Genomic DNA, 17,550 nt, shown 5'->3' on the forward strand with positions numbered 1-17,550 from the left:
GAACAGAGTTGTGGGGATTTTCAAGTGTCCTTAATTTTGTTCCCCACAAATCCGTGGAGCAGCTCATGTGTAGTCCCTACAACTCCAGGACAGGTATATGTGTATTGGCACCTTACATGCTTGTCATCATTGTATTGTATTGTATTATATAACTCATTTATAATGCCTGATAATTTGAGAGATCTGTATTGTTTCTCTCCGACTAAATTAATGCTGCAAATGATTTTTGTGCCAATGTATTGTATATACATGTAATAAGTGATTGAAATGTCAACTGCCTTTGCAATGTTTTGGTTTGTTTGCAATATTGTTAGAAATTTATAAGAATCGGTGGCTGATCGAAAGGGGATGAAGTACCTGAATATTAGTATTGCAGGGATTACTTTGAGTTTTTATTTTATGGTGTCTGTGTCATGACATAGCAGGTGATTGTTTTAATTTTGTAATCGTATTCTTAATGCTGTGTAAAATCCATATTTTGTTTGGAGAACTTTTTTTAGCCTAATCTATGAAATTTGTAATTTGTTAAAATGACAAAAGTAGCATTCATCACCTTGTAAGTTTCAATGTGAATACACGTACTGATTTCCAAATTGATGTTTGAATGTTACTCGTGTCTATTTGTTTGAGCATTTAGAATTAAGTCGGATTCAGGGAGGGCTTAAACACCTCAATCAAGATCAAAGTGTATAATTCTTGTTATAGCAAACAACGTTTGAGAATTTTTTTTTGTTATAAAGTAAAAACAAATCCCCTCAAAATTACAAAAACTATGTCAGATGTTTTCTACAGTTTGTTTTTAAATTTGCCAATTTGGAGGAAGTCATGTCATGAGGCCCCCATGATAATAATTTTGAACAAATTCCAAGTCTAGAGCCCTACCTAGCTGGGAAATTGAACAAACAAGACATTTGTCAAAATTCATAGAGAATTTGCTGCAATAAAGCTAACATTTCTGACAGAATACTTTCGACGACTGCAAATGCAACACATTCTGCTAATTGCAGTGATCTGGTACACGGTACCCTGTGGAGACGTGCACCATAGGGAACAAAAGATTGTATATGTCTCCACAGAGCAATTTCTATATATAGGTGAATACGTCTGCACAAGTTTATAACTATGAAATAGATATCTGGATTTTACTCAAAAACTAGGAGTTTCCAAGGTGTGTTGATTTGTCGCGAATTGAAGTATTTTATGTAAAGGGATATTAAGTCCGAATTTTCAGGAAATTAATTCTGGTTAAGAAAGGAATATTTTGAAAGTACTCTTTCAAACTCGAAAACTTTAGTACACAAGAACAAATTAAAGAAATGACTCCACATGGATACAAATTCCAGTATGTGTGTGTGTGTGTGTATGATACAAAATTGGATCGCGCCTGTAAAGCAACAAGCATGGTAAGCCTGGAAGTGTTTGCTATGACCATTATATCATGACTGTTTGCTTTGGCCTTGTGGATTGCACAAAACATCTCATGGATGCATTAGCAGGAACGAAGTGCATCTTTGAAGCTAACAGATGTGGTCTGTTCTTTATGACAAGGGGATAATTCTGATATTCAAATGATGTGTGTTTTTAACTGTACATGTATTTTTTTCTTTTCTTTAGCCATAGTCTGCATCTCATGATGTGTATAATTTTTTTTACTGTAAAACATTGAAATCATTGCAATTGATTTATGTGTGGTCCGAATAAAGTAATCGGTGTTCCTGTCCCTTGAGTGCAGTGTCAGCTTTTGTCAGATTTAACTTCATGTTGACTAGTAATGTCCGAATTCCATAAGAACAATACAACAGTAAAACCTTTCCACCTGCTATTGTGTTGATGGTAGAGCTATAAATTAACCCTCTAGGGTGTGTGTGTGACAATCATATTTAAATTTGAGGATTTAGGACAGTTTGGGTTTAAATTAATATTTTACAAGTACATGTATAGCTGTATGGTGTGCACACACCAAATTTAAAAGTTAAACATGTCACACGGCAGAAAACAATACTGTAGTAACTGAACATAAACAAGTCATAAACGAACGAGACAAACTTAAAGATAACAATCTGTGCTATTTTTGAGTTCACCCAACAATGAAATCATTACTTGATTAACAATGCGAGAAAACCATGTTTTGGATTGACAGAAATGAAGGTGCATGTTTGTTTGTTTTTAATACAAAGTGACATACATGCAATTCAAAAATTATACAAAAAAATACAAATGTACCGGTATGCGCAAAAATAACAATCGGCCAATTTGTATGGACAAATACAAACCGGGGGCCGGGTAGAACATGGGTTCCCCGCGCTGGCGGTCTGACCGTCTAATTCCTAGCTCTACCTCCACGGTCTGATGGCGAGGGGGGGGGGGGGGGGGGTCTTATTACCCCCTTCCCCCACAGGCCCACACACGCCCACACACACAAAATTGCCGCTTGCCAAGGAAGTGTCCTTTTTTTTAAGTATCTTTTTGAGTAGTTAAACAGAAGAGAAATATAGGCGACTATTTTTGACGTCTTAAGGCTTTATGAAATGTGAATGATTGATTAGAAAAAAGAGTGCCCTCCATTAGGACTCTACGAATCAACTTTTTAAACATTGGGTGTCCAAATGCTTTTTTTTTTTTCAAGGCGATTCGTAGACTACCTCCAAGCATCAAAAGAGGTCCAGCCCCACGATACAACAGGGGGACAACATTGAAAAACATTGAAAAAATATTTCTTGAATTTTATATTTCTTGGTATTTTTTAATGTAAGTTCTTTAGTGCGCATTTTGTTCCGTCATTGAGATTCATTAATTCGGAATCAAAGAATTAAATTCATCGTTTTTATCCGTTGTAAAGAAATGCGCATTTGGTTCCAGTTCAAAGAGATATCGTTTGACTTTCACAAGAGTGGTCCCCTGAACTGACACCAGAGAGTTGCTGGCACTGGGCACCGTCGTTTTTTGGTCATCGTGGACCGGACTGTGCAGCTAGCCAAGTTCAAGGCTATATTATATGCTTTTAGCTACGGTAGCTTGGGTACTTCGTACGTGGACCGTGAGATCGCCACAAGTTCGCCAAGATGCAGTATGCCCTCATTTCCGACCGACCCTATTTTGGGCTCACGACCCAAGGACGGAAAAAGGGTACTTTTTTTTATTACTTCCGACCCCGTCTGCAACCCCATTCAAAAAATAAATAAGGAGAAAGAATGAATATTAAATTCAGGCAATAAGGCCCTGTGTTATTTGAAAAGCTATTGACAATGAATACCACATTTTTTATTTTGCATATAAAAACTGCAAGCTTTTCCCTCAGATTGTTTATATTTTTCCGACCGACTGACCCTACTTTACTAGGCAAACAATATATGAAAACCATAGAAATAGGAAGGGACACCCTTGTTCAAAGAAAAAAAAAGTTCGCTTAATGAAATGACAGGCGGCAGGCGCGGTTCTAGAGCCAACATTTTTTTTGGGGGGGGGAGGGGCGTGCTGAAATGTAGACTTTTCTCCGGACAATAGCTTAGGCCTCAGAAAATCAATAGGGGGGGGGGGGGCTCGTGCCATATTTTCAATGGGGAGCGCTGATAAAATCCTACAATCAGGCACACTATAATAACTGTAAGGGAATGTACAACATTTGCAATTTTCAGAAATAAATGGATCTGGAGGATAAGTGTGTTACAGAAAATATTGTTAAACTGACTTGCTTCACGTTTTGGGTTTGGAGATGCTGGAAAATCCAAGAAAACTAACCATGTTCTTGTAGTCTGGTTCCCTGACCCCACTTAAGATGAAATGGAGCAACTTGTAGACTTTGGGGAATTGTAAGGTCAAAGAATCTGTGTAGCAGGCTCATAGTACCCATTCACAAGTGTGTAATCAACTTTGCAAAAAAATAACTATTTGGAGCAGTTTTTGAAGAAAAGCCAGTTTTCTCCAACGCTGGTCTGCCAACCAGCGTTGAAAAAAATATAAGTTTTCTTGAAAATTTCAGCACGCCAGGAACCACGATTTTACAGGATGCTTTATACAGTCATTCCCTAACAATCCATTTTTTTTTATTTTGTGATAATTTGATCAATTCGTTTTTTGATGTTTGCAAATGTTGTAGTCCTATTTTCCCTTTAAATTGTACACAAATGTTTTTTTTTGGGGGGGGGCTAGACAAAATTGGGGGGGGTAAGCTGATCTCCCCCCCCCCCCCCCCCCCCCCCCCCCCCCCCCCCCCCCCCCCCCCCCAGAACCGCCACTGACAGGCGGTGGGCCGGGGTGCGATGATACTGCAGTGAGTTGAATCGTGTACTACATGCATTACTTCATCAGAGAGGCTGCTGAGTGTCTTCGAATGCACCTTATCCAATTATAGAGGGCGCTATGCTCTGTCATCTATTCGCGCGATGGAAGAAACTCACTGCACTGGGCAGAAAATTCACGAGATTTGAAGATATGAAATGTTAAAAGCCTTCTCTAGGAAACGCTTGAAACAGTTTGTGTGTGCTGGCAAACATGCCGTTTGAATTCCACTAAATGCGTCCTCGTCATGCTCGTGGGAAAATTCAACTTGCGGTAAGCTGATCTGCTATGATTGCAATTAATCGAACCACATTTTGTTGATGAACCACCAGCAACAACATCAACAACAACTGAACAAGGACCATTGCGCATCGACATTCTACCTGACGACGTACTCTTCCATGGACAGAGTTTTGGAGGTAAAGTAAAAACTATTCAAAATTTTATCAAGTGCATTGTGACTTGTGTTTGACAGGTAGAATAACTTACATATGGCAAGAAATATATTTCTTGCCATATGTAAAAAATGGTTGCCATATGTGAAAAATGGGTTGGTCGACATTCCACTTCACAACTATGTTCAGCCTAATACCAGAGATACAAGGGGAAACAACCAAAAATTCATTCAAGTCAGTCACAAAGCTAGGGCCTTCAAAGATTCATTCTTCGTGTCAACTGTTAAACACTGGAACTCACTCTCCTCGGCTGCTGTGAACAGCGCAACACTAGCTGAATTCAAGGGACATATCAGTAATATCCACCAGTAGTCTATTTCCACACGCAGTGCGCAAGATAGCGTTGATGTATCCGGCAGGATATTTTGCTGACTTAAACAATGGAGATGGAGATGAGATGGAGATGTAAAGTTATTCGGTTTCGATCCAACTCGGACCCAAACCAACTCGGACCCAAGCCAACTCGGACCCATGCCATCTCGGACCCACTACCAACTCGGACCCATGCCAACTCGGACCCACTACCAACTCGGACCCACGACCAACTCGGACCCACGACCAACTCAGACCCATGCATGACCAACTCGGACCCATCGTTTTCAATCATTCGACATCGTTTTCAATCATGCGGCATTTCATAAAGTTTGTCCACTTCTCATCTGTTTACAGTGATGCTGTTAAGTATAAATTTTCATTGTAATTGTAAGGAAAATTATCTGTATTGCAGCAGTTACATAACATTTTTGTCGATGTAAAGCACATTGAAATGCTATTTTGAAATGCGCTTTAAAGTGTAATTAATTATTTATTATTATTATTATTTGTTTCCATTAAAACATATTGCGCTTTGAAAGTTTAACCAATTATTTATTTTCATTAAAACATAATAATTGACATCGCTCACGCCATCTTGCTCAATTTAACAGCAATTTATTTCATTTTTAATCCAAACTTCAACGTAACAAAATATACAAATTCAGAACAGATATTCATAGAAAAAAAAAGTATGGCATTGATTCCATAAACTCTTTCAAACATAACATTATTAACTCAATAAATATAAGTAAACATTATAAGTCAAAAAATAAAATAAATAAGATATAAAAACGAAGTCTGTTCTAATCTCTATTTTAAAAAACCCACATATACACCATTGCATACACTGCAAGAAAAACGAAGGTTCCATATTAAACAAAAAAGTTAAATCAAAAAAGTATAAAAAGTTAAACTGATTCGTAAAAAAAACCCACAAAATTCAAAGCCACCATGTGAATTAAAAAACATCAAGTTCAATCCCCTACAAAAAGATGCAATGTCAATCATCAAAAAGGAGTATTGGAGCTCTGGGAATATTATCCTTCAAGGCCTTACAGGTACATGTAGCTGCCTGTATGTTCCACCGTGTTCCGGGGGGGGGGGGGAGTTAAAATATCAGTAAATATGCCCCTGGCAGGACTGCGTCATTTTCCTTCTATAAAAAGAAGCAATTAGGCATCGACTTTGATGTCATGCGAGAAGAAAAAATTGAAATTGATAATTAGCGTTACATTAGTTATGAGCTTTCTAATGAGTCATCGCACACACAAAAAACAGCCCATGACAAGTAATCTATTAATCAGTTTCAACCTTAGCAGGACGCTCCTAAATTATAATCCTTTGAATTTCGTTTGGAAAAGAAAATCAAGATTTTGAAAAAGCACGTATATATCAACAAATGACATGCGAAATGCCTAACCTATACTATACGCTACTAATATCTCTTGGAAAAGCTAAGCACGTTTAGTTTCATGACGTTCAAAACGATAAGCGTTTAGCAACAGACTCCTGTGTACGCATCATAAAATATCGCTCCACACAGCGGCAATATATAAAAGAAAACAACAAAACTAAAAGCCCCATTCTGCCCAATATAATTGCAGAATATCTTCACTCTATAACAATGTAACATTAAAGGGAATATACAACATTTGCAAACATCGAAAAATAAAACTACCAAGTTTTTGCGAAATACCTTAATAGGATGTTGGTAAATGACAGTCTAAAGCATCTTGTAAAATTATGGCACCTGGTATACTGTCATTTTCAAGAAAAGTGGTATTTTTGTATCAATTTCCAACGCTGATCGGCCGATCAGCGTTGGAAACAACTGGCTTTTTTTTCAAATACTGGCCCCAATTGACCATCGCACTTGTTTGCAATCGATTACAAACCTATGAACGGGTACGAGCCAGCTAGACTGGTTCCCTGACTTTACAATTCCCCAATGTATGTAAACTGCTCTGTTTCTTCTAATATGGAGTCAGGGAACCAGACTACAAGAAAATGATCGTTTTTCTTGGTTTTTATAGCATTTTCGAACCCAAAACCTCAAAAAAGTCAGTGTAGCTATATTTGCTATATATATTTCCAACCCCCCAATTCCATCCATTTCTGAAAATTACAGCAAAAGCAAATGATGTATATTCCCTTTAACAGGATTAATTAAAATGACCTACAAATATAATCTCTGAAACTAATGATTGAGTCATTGTTGGGTCCGAGTTGGTCATGCTTGGGTCCGAGTTGGTAGTGGGTCCGAGTTGGTAATGGGTCCGAGTTGGTAGTGGGTCCGAGTTGGTAGTGGGTCCGAGTTGGCGTGGGTCCGAGTTGGCATGGGTCCGAGTTGGCATGGGTCCGACTTGGTTTGGGTCCGAGTTGACCTGATACCCTGGAGTTACCCAGCCCTGAGTTTTATCATTGGGTTGTCATCTAGGGCTGGAGCGAGTTTTTCTCGTAACTTGTAGTATAGGCAAAAAATTTTGGAAAATGTTCAATTTTGTCCCCGTTACACACTAATTGCAACTGCAACTCACCCCAAACTTGCCTGGAATAACCATTACACAGGTCCTTGGTTGTGGTTCCAGTACCAAAGCTGTGATGCGAGTGGTAAACCTTATAAAAGTTATATTAGTGCATAAAACAGTCATCGGGTGTTACGCTTCCGCGTGACGTCAGCGCAGCCGGCAAAAACGAGTAGTTGACAGCGATCGCTCTCTGTGCCTGTTAATCGACCGCCATTCATTGTACACAATTTTTTTTGTGCACAAACCAATTGCGGTCCTGGCCATGCTAGCAAGGTTGTCAGGTTAGCGGTTATTCCTCCTGTTTTCAATGCAATTGTAGGCTGAATCTTCATCGTGGATCATTTTTTACTTCAAGGACCTGTGTAATGGTTATTCCAGGCAAGTTTGGGGTGAGTTGCAGTTGCAATTAGTGTGTAACGGGGACAAAATTGAACATTTTCCAAAAATGTTTGCCTATACTACAAGTTACGAGAAAAACTCGCTCCAGCCCTAGATGACAACCCAATGATAAAACTCAGGGCTGGGTAACTCCAGCTACCATGTGACTTGTAACTTCACAAAAATATGAAATAAAACCTGGGGAGAGTTATCGATTATCTTATTCTTAAACTGTGCTTGGACCCAGCAGTCATGGCAGTATTAAGCGGCTTAGAAAACCAGCGAATGCAGCAGCGATTTCGAACCTGCAACGTGGCAGCGATTTCAAACCCGCATCACTGGCACAGTCACTCAGTAGTTGAACGTGTAACTGTACCGGTAAGTGTAACCAATCGAGCTACCGAAGTATCTACCGCTTGATCTTTGAAGCCGGTCCATTATCACCGTTAATGCCCGGCCACGTGATCGAGTCTCGACCAATCAGAAACCATCAACTCTCCAAGGTATTTTAATGTTACATCAAAATATTTGGTTATATTATTAAAATTTTCAATGCATTCTTAACAATTGCTCAACATAATATTTGTCTTAGACTTAGGGTGTTTTAATAATTGAGAAAGTTTGAAATCATTTGAATGTACTTTAACGAAAATATGAGCAAAAATGTATTAATTCGGACGTAAACAACATTGACACCGTGTCAATGTTACATCCAAATATTCTCTTTTTTTGCCAATTTTTACACGTATGGTATGTAAAAAATTACCTAAACTGACATTGCATATTTATTAACTGCACACCTAATGCACCAAGAAAAGTTTTTGTTTTGGTATAGTCAGGGTTCAAATATAGCAGTTAAACAATATCCTTAATGTGGACGTAACGGTGTCAAAATCACTGGATGGAAGTGTGGGGGTTGACACTGTGTGAATGTTACGTCTACAACCAAGCTATCATTTCTGCTCCATTTGATACCTGACTACCATAACAAAAGCTTTTCTTAACCCTAACCCCCTAGGCCCTTGTTGCTTACAACCATCCTCAATCCTCCAAAATCCTCCAAAATTTTTCAACTCCGCCTAAATTTTTCAAAATTGTCAGACAGTCCTGCCTCAAAATGCATTCATCCTCAATCCTCCAAAATCCTCCTCATCCCAAAACTTTGCACTCGTGTTTAAATGAAGGATAACCAACGCCAAATCCTTCAAAATCATCAGACAGTTCTGCCTCAAAATGCATTCATCCTCAATCCTCCAAAATCCTCTTGTGCTTCATTCACCATTCATCCTCAATCCTCCAAAATCCTCATGTGCTTCAATCACCATTCATCCTCAATCCTCCAGAATCCTCATTTGATTCAATCACCATTCATCCTCAATCCTCTAGAATCCTCCAAAACCGCCAGGAGGATTTTGGAGGAGTGAGGTGGGTTAGGGTTAATTAATATTGCGTTGCATATGTATAGTAAGAAGTACGTATTAAGTGAATTTGGGTATTGCTCATATTTTTTGCAAAATACATTGAAACGATGTAAAACTTTCTGCAGTAGTGAAACACCCAACAACAAATGTTATGTAGAGCAACTGCTAGCAAGGCATTCATGCTTTTCTTAATATGGTCATATGTCACACATTGTTCCCCAACCCGGTGGAATGACCCAGTTATAAATCTGATATATTTGCAATGGTGATGGTGAAAATCGCGTTACTGCTGGCTGTAGCGATAGCCAATACGATTTAAATATCACAAATGTTTGTATGTATACACATTAATGACACCTAAATTTCAGTTTGATGACGTCACAGCATCTGGGTGCCCGTCGTATTAGCTGACATCATTATTTTGGCAACAGTGATCCCCAATTGGAGTTTCATTTAAAAAAAAGAATCGTCAATAATCGTCGATCGTCCATTATCGTCGCTTCTTTCGGTTTTGTCTAACTTTGACCTTCCGTTAACTCGGTAAAGGTCAATAGACTTCACATGCACAAAACAGCAATGTTCATCAATGCTTGGTTTATCAGATCACAAAGTGTGAACATGATCTTTGTTTTGTTCATAAGTTATGATTGAAACAAAAAGGTCACTTTTGAACTAAAGTAAGTAATGGAAAATGATTAAACTTGTAATTATATAAAGAGTACACTAGACTCTTCAATATACACAAATTATCAACCGTACTTTTCATTTAGACTTACAGTAATTATTGCATTTTCTTCCAGTGTATCCAGTATACTGGAAGAAAATGCAACACTTGTCTAAATGAAAAGCAGATTATTACAACCAATCACAGTGCAGGAATTACACCACTGAACAAATTACACCATCATTTCAAAAATTCACAGATCTGTGTCTCAGGTTTATGTGGAATAGAAAGACACAGAAAGAATGAATGAACAAAAATAGCATGGACTAACAAATGTATCAAATCAAATTGTGTGTTTTCATCATCATCAATGTCATTCTCAATGTTTACATTTTCCTAATGTTGCCAATTGTCACAAACCGTACAGAGCACATATTAAACATTTTTAAAAAGGTGAATAATTTTGCCATTTGTGAGCTGATATATGTACCGGTACATCATACTTACATGTGTATCGTGTACATATGACATTGTCTTATCAGCCATGGTGCATTGTTGTACATGTTAGTCTGGGCATTTTCTTTGATAAATGATTTACACATGTATCCAATGAATCTTTACATCAATGTAGATTTCCCAAGAGTGAATTGATGACCTAATTCTAAAATGGTGTACATGTGTGTATGTAGGACATGTATACAGTGTGTATAGTTAGTGTGGTATGTAGATAATAGGTTTTAATTACATAGCCTATTTCAAAAAGCAGTTTCTCCTTGTCTTCAATGGTTATTCTATTGCCAACGTTATAAATGCAGCTATAAAACCAGCCAGCCAGGCTACTGAAACAGACTCTTAAGAAGCCCGCAGGCATTTTCTCTAGCCCACTTGATTTTAAGCTCTGGCAGGAGCAACTGCATGTCACTTCATGGTCGGTCTGTCCCTGGAAAATTGACCAAAAATGAGCCCCCTAAGTTTCCCATAAAATATACCGGTACCTACCAAATTTTAATTTCAAAACAAAAAGCAAACAAACTAAATTAAATACTGAACAAAAATTGTTTGTAACAATTCGTAAAGTTGTTTATGAAAATTGTGTAAATGGAAGCAATATATGTGCAGTAATATTATGTAGTCACGTACTATGCAGCACGCTATATACCGAGCTATAGCGGGCTAAATTTTATGGGAAACTTAGGGGGCATATTTTGGTCAATTTTCGGGGCCTGACTAACGCGATAGCGCAGCGTGATTTTCATGCGGGATGGCGGCCCGGGCTTGTACACACAATCATTTCATGCAAGACTTTCATGCAAGACGGCCATACTGCAGAGCTTATTGTGCACTCACACAAGTTTGTTCTTTTATTAGTGTCTCGTAAACAACAATGTGCATACCGGTACATGTAAAACGTGTATCCTGAAGCAATCTTGTCAGTGTTTTTTATAAACAGATCTTATACATTTTAACCCTAAACAGTTACATGTAATAAAATTAGACACGAATATTGATACAGGTTTGCTTTCTGAATTTAATGATTTGTTTCATCTTTGCTGTAGCCCAATAATTTTTGACTCGCCAGCTGAGCTACTTAAGGAATAGTTTGACTAGCCCGCCACTGTTGTGACTAGCATTTGGCTAGCGGGCTACCGCTGAAGTCGAACCCTGGCTATAATAATGTATTCATGTAGGCCTACATACATGTACCCTAGTCCTGCTTTTCACTCAGATACCAGTGTTGTGCGTTGTTAGGGTGCAGTGTCTTAATTAATTTGCCATTTAGTAGGCCACCTGATTGGTCCACCATCCTACTGTTTACTGTGGGTAATGTATGTAAGTGTACGCTTCTCTGCCTGTCTTTGAGTATAAACAGATGACAGCAGTGCCAATTTCATACACGTACTGGTATGGGCTTGATTCCTGTTTTACATGTAGCTGTGGAAATGGAATTTTGTTGGTCATTTGGAACAAAGATCCATTGACAGTCAAGGAAATGTTGTGATTGTAGGCCTACATGTATGTAATGTGGTTTTTATACTGCCTCTGCCTCAGAAATTCAGTACTGTCAATAAACACAGGTATGTGGGGCTCAAGATTATAGTGTCATCGTGTTAAATTAAAGTATAATCATCATTGTAAACTTCACTGATTTTATTGTATTATTTTATTTAGGCCCCCTATGTGTTTATGCTAATTTGGGGGGGGGGGGGGGGAGAGGGATATTCAGTTGTAACTTAGACGTGTTTGTCCCTATTGACATCAAGTTAACATACTGGTACATGTACAGATAATTACATTTGTAGCTTATAAATATAAACCGAGTATGTTGTACAGCAGAACTCAAATTAAAGTGGTTGTGGAATGCTCGAAGACATTTCCGTCATTTTTCGGGTATAGGCCTATGTAGCCTAAGGTGTGATGAAATAAAAACGACTATTGTGTCTGTCATGAAATGAGTACAAAAGGTACTTTTGAGAGCTGTTTTTCAGGTCCTGTTTCGACCCGAACGTGCAATTTGTGTAAAAGTCGTCGTTGGGGGCAGCAAACAAAACATAGTAAATCGTAATAAACAGGACTCCCGATGCAGCGTAGTATAAACATAGTATAAACGCTGGTCGGCCGACCAGCGTTGGAAAAAACTGGCTTTTTTTCAAATACTGGCCCAGTTGACCATATTTAGTTAGTTCGCATTTGTTTGCAATCAATTACAATTCCTTACAATTCCTGAACTTCTATAAATTGCTCCGTTTCATCTTAAATGGAGTCAGGGAACCAGACTACAGGAAATGATTGGGTTTTTTTTTGGTTTTTATAGCATATACGAACCAAAAACGTAAAAAAAGCAGTGTAACAATATTTGCTTTACCGGGTACATTACCAATCCCCCCCCCCAAATCCATCCATTTCTGAAAACTACAGCTAAAGCAAATGACCCCTTTAAATCAGTGATCATTACTGATCTTCTGGTTTGTACTTAACATCCTTACTCACAAGTAATGTTATTTTTCCCCTTGAAAATACATTCTTCGGGTACAGACAGTAGCTTTGGAGTTGTGATTAATCAAGAGGATATTTTAATGTCTACAGAAAGATGGAGTACATACGTGTACATGTACATTGAATGCCATGATTAAATTACATGTACACGTACATGTACATACCGATATATGTAGTCTGAGTAAATGACTGCAGTCTGGCACGTTGTATCCATTGGAATCTATGTATAGCCTTCATGCATGAACATAAAATGAACTTAAAATGCAAAAACACAAGGTACAGTACAATGTACATGTACTGTGCATTCCATCACGTACAAATGACTTAATTATCTGCAGAACATGCGTCATCTCCATGATGTAGGCCTACAATGTACACAAACTAATTAGTACGTGTATTTGGTTTGTTTGCAAAAGGTAATGTGCCGATATGATGAGACTGTTTACTTGGTTAATTGCTCTATGGTTAATGCTTGCAAAAAGCAGTGCGTAACCTGGCAACCAATCAGTGCACATAATCACTTACAGTGTACCGGTGTACATGTATGCATGTACTGGTATCCACCATAGTCTCTCCAGAACAGAACTGCATGTGTATCCATGGTGATAGCTTGGCTGGGATTTTAAGGAGAAACGAGTGAATTGATGATGGTGTTATTATCCATGAAGGCTGTGGAAGGAAAAGAAGGTAAACGCTGTAAAATCCAACTCAGGTTTTATTGAATTATACATTAATCATTGTACGAGTGCGTACATGTAGGCCTATGTACGTACATATGCATAAAAAAGTGCAAAACTCTGCAGCATAACACATTTGCCAGATGCTTACTGCTCATCCATCATTTGTAGTACATTTGAGTAGATGAATGTGAACAACTGTCTCCTTTTGATGTATCAGCATTTTTTCTAGGTTTCCTCATTGTTAGGTACATCTTCTTGAGGTGGTTGTGCAATTGTTGACTTATTGTGTTTGATACGTGTACATGTATACGTGTACATTGTAGGCCTATTAGTTTTGCCAGTGATTCAATCATTGTCAATCAAGTAAAATTGCATTTCTGCTGCATGCAGGTTTCCTTAATTTAATGTGATGATGGTAATGTATGTCCAGAGATGGCACATCACATCATCACGCCAAAGCTGGGTGTGTGACAGTGGGAGCCGCAAATGCCAAAATTATAAAAATGGTGGCGTCCGGAAATTTGGCCCAAAATCAGCCGAGTGTTCCCTAACGTGGCACACTTAATCTCAGAAAATCCCAAGTTACCGTACGTAAAGAATATCTGTATAAAGTTGACAAATTCTGATAAGTTGTCATCATTATCTCCACTCCCATACCCATAGTCTACAAGTTTGTCAGCAAATTATTTCTTATTTTGGGGGGCATTTTCAAAGGGTACTTTGTGCACTTAAAAAAAAGAAAAAAAGAATGAAAATAAAAAAATATGAGAAAATCACGCCAAAACAAATGTCTCTTTTAAATTTATAATGTTCAGCTATGATGTAAACTCAAGATTTATGAAAAGGAATGTTTAGAGCTAGATGAAATGTCCATTACCTGTTAAATTTGATTACAGCAAGGCACTATATAGAGGTGAACAAAATCAAAGTGTGCCACCTTTAGGGACTGCGCTACATTAGGGGCCGCGCCCCACATATAAGGGCAACAATATCAGCAGGAACTTTTTCACAACACATTGTTGGCACATGGTGCACATGTACTATACACCTGTAAGTTTACTGCACGAGTGCATGTGCTCAAAATAATCTCGTTACCATTGACTGGCCCTGGGGACGTGCGTGTCTCTGCCACTCTGCATTGCACTATATAATTATGTTTGGGTTAAGCCAAAACACTTAACCCAAACGGAAAAAAAATGTTTCTGTATTCTGACGCAAAAACAACCCCTGAAAGTGCAAAAATTGTCAAATTATAGTCATGTTATGAACATGTTTTCCCTAAGGATTTTTAAACTACATTTTGTACATTTAAGCCCAACAGTCAGTTGATATTTTGAGCCCTTTAGGTTTGTGCATGAATGCATGTATAATTTGTGCATGTTAATGTTCCTATTCAAGGGTTCCGGAAACTCGCCACTAGGGGGAACTTTCAGGCTTCTATTGGAACAATTGATGGGCGCATAAGTCACATTTAGATCTGTTGTACGGATGTGCCCAATATTCTATCAATTATCGAATATTCATATATTGAATTTTTATTTTGAATATTAGGAGGTACCCGTGAATGCAATGAAATATGAACATAGGGGAAAGAGTCACTTTTTCGTAACAAATCGCATTCTGAAAGCTTATTTCAAGGTGTTGCCAGACACAAGAGGAGCTGATGTATGTGCCCAACAATGAAATGTTGAATCCATCTACGAATACGGAAATATATTTTGGATGAATACAATTCATCAATGTGCAAGTGAGTGTTCTATGATGGTGTAAATGATGAAGTTAAAAATTCTGCATGCAAGTACTGGGTAGTCTCTCACTGAGCAAAAATTGTGGCATGGAGAGAATTTTTTATTGGCGTAACAATATTCTCCCATAATTAGAATAATTTTATTTCATATGGTTTTGAAAATGGTTACTGAAATCGAAACCATGGAAACGATGACGAAGAAATTAATGCAGTCGCACAGAAGCAAATGTCCGGTGAGCCCAAGCGACGGTACCTACAGTATGGACCAAAAATTATTGGGGAAAAAATTTCAGCGGAAAATAAGTAGGGTAATCTCAATGAAAACGGACATTAACAGAGTTTGCTAATTGGTTTATTGTGGTGCGATCATGGGCATCGTGGTGCAGTTTCAGGAATGTTTCAGTTTCAGCTTATTTCATATTCATATTCCAATAAAAGACAAACAGAAGGTTTTAAACGAGTATTGAAAGTAATAATATTGTAATGAATTTTTGGACCTGGTTTACTTTTTTTTCAAATTAGGTCTGTGTCGGTTATAGTGGCATTTAGGTTTGAACAGATTACTGGTAGTTTACTTGGACACCGTGCAGGAATTTTAGATCGCGCTTTGTGGCCGGAATGTATGTAAACAAAGGCATAGTGATTTCTGGTAAGCGGAACACATCTGAGCATGAGCAGAAGACGTTTAGGCGTGAGCAGAAGACACCAGCGCGTGAGCGTGGGAAATGGTGCAGATGTGATCTGTTACGCAATCAAATCTACCGTTGGTCAGTTGTCCGCTTTGGTGTAGTTTGAGGTCATACTGGCTTAAGATTTGAACCATTTAATACATGTACCTGTTTACCATAATTAAAGTAATGATATTGTAATGACTGCAAACACATTATACAAATGTACCCAAGATAAGTTCTTACCTGTCATGCCTGTATAAAAATGTAGACGTTTCTGTGATATACTGTGCATGTAGGCAATTTATATTGTTGCATGTGATGCATTTTAAAGACAAACTAGCTGAATGAACTTAAAAAGTTAATGCTCCAGATAAATATCTGACATGCAATGAAGCAAACGTTTGACTAAAACCAAATTTGGTGACTTTTTAAAATTCTATGATGACAACCAAATAACCAAGTTTCATCCAAAGTGGTCATGAAACATGTTAAAATGCACTGACAAAATATACGTTCATGTATCGTTGAATTTGATAAATTGTTCAAATGATGCCAAGTTCTCTAATAAATTGTCCATGTTTTAACTGACTTGGCTTCATGGAGTCAGTGATGTACATATAATGGCTCTTATCTCTTATCTTGCGTTCAAGAGCTTCCTTTGATTGTACATGAATGGGCATGTACCGGTATACTTCAAACAACCGAACGTTATGTTGACAATGGCAAAGAGCCAGTTGTCAGTGATTTTGCCATGAATTAAGAGCGATTGAGTGAATCTTCAATGGTATACATTGTATATTGACGGTCATAATAGGTAGCGTGCCATACATACAAAGGCACTGTGCTGGTTGATGTCATACAGGCTAAGATGCTGGATGCCTCTACATGCTCTTGTTGTAGAGGCATGTCTTATGCAAGTACCGGTACGTTCATGAACAATATGCGTAGTCACTTTAAAGGGGATTTCATTTTATTCTTTACTTTTGATATTGTTTTCTGCATGATGCACATGTACGTACACCAGCTTGGGACTTCTTTATGATAAGGTGCTACACTGTATACAGGGTGAGTAAAAAAGAAAAAAAAGAAACCTAAATGTCGGGAGTATTGTTTTCGTGATGTTCTGCATGTACTGTGTTCAAAATCTAGGATATGAATGCTCAATTCATAAGCTTTCTTTTAGTACAGTCATTCAAATCATTCATGTACTTTTTAAGTTGTGGAATTTTAAACACAACCACCGTTGTAAAATTCTGTCCACGGATGTTCTTTCAGCAAAACAAAAACAATTCACACAGATCGCTATGAGATTTGTTAGCATTTTGCTGAAAGAACACTTACCTTTATGTGATCCGTGAACAGAGCTTTAAAACGGTGTTTATGTTTAAAATTCTGTAATTTGAAAATTACATGAGTGAT

At 37.9% G+C, this 17,550-nt stretch overlaps 1 protein-coding gene across 8 annotated transcripts in view; it reads left to right on the top strand.

Annotated features, from left to right (window-relative positions):
• The first annotated feature begins 4,383 nt into the window (after positions 1 to 4,383).
• Positions 4,384 to 17,550, top strand: part of LOC119728670 (probable 3',5'-cyclic phosphodiesterase pde-5) — a 65,358-nt gene continuing 52,191 nt past the window's right edge. For 7 of the 8 annotated variants that reach the window (XR_005271115.1, XR_005271114.1, XM_038200986.1 and 4 more), the window contains exon 1: positions 4,384 to 4,697. The gene's annotated coding sequence lies outside the window, so the exon portion shown is untranslated. Of the gene's footprint in view, positions 4,698 to 13,541; positions 13,721 to 17,550 lie in introns of those variants that run through there. The other variant, XM_038200983.1, reaches the window with a different exon arrangement.

The sequence above is a fragment of the Patiria miniata genome, unplaced genomic scaffold (genome assembly GCF_015706575.1).
Source record: "Patiria miniata isolate m_02_andy unplaced genomic scaffold, ASM1570657v1 HiC_scaffold_20, whole genome shotgun sequence".
Taxonomy (NCBI): Eukaryota; Metazoa; Echinodermata; class Asteroidea; order Valvatida; family Asterinidae; genus Patiria; species Patiria miniata.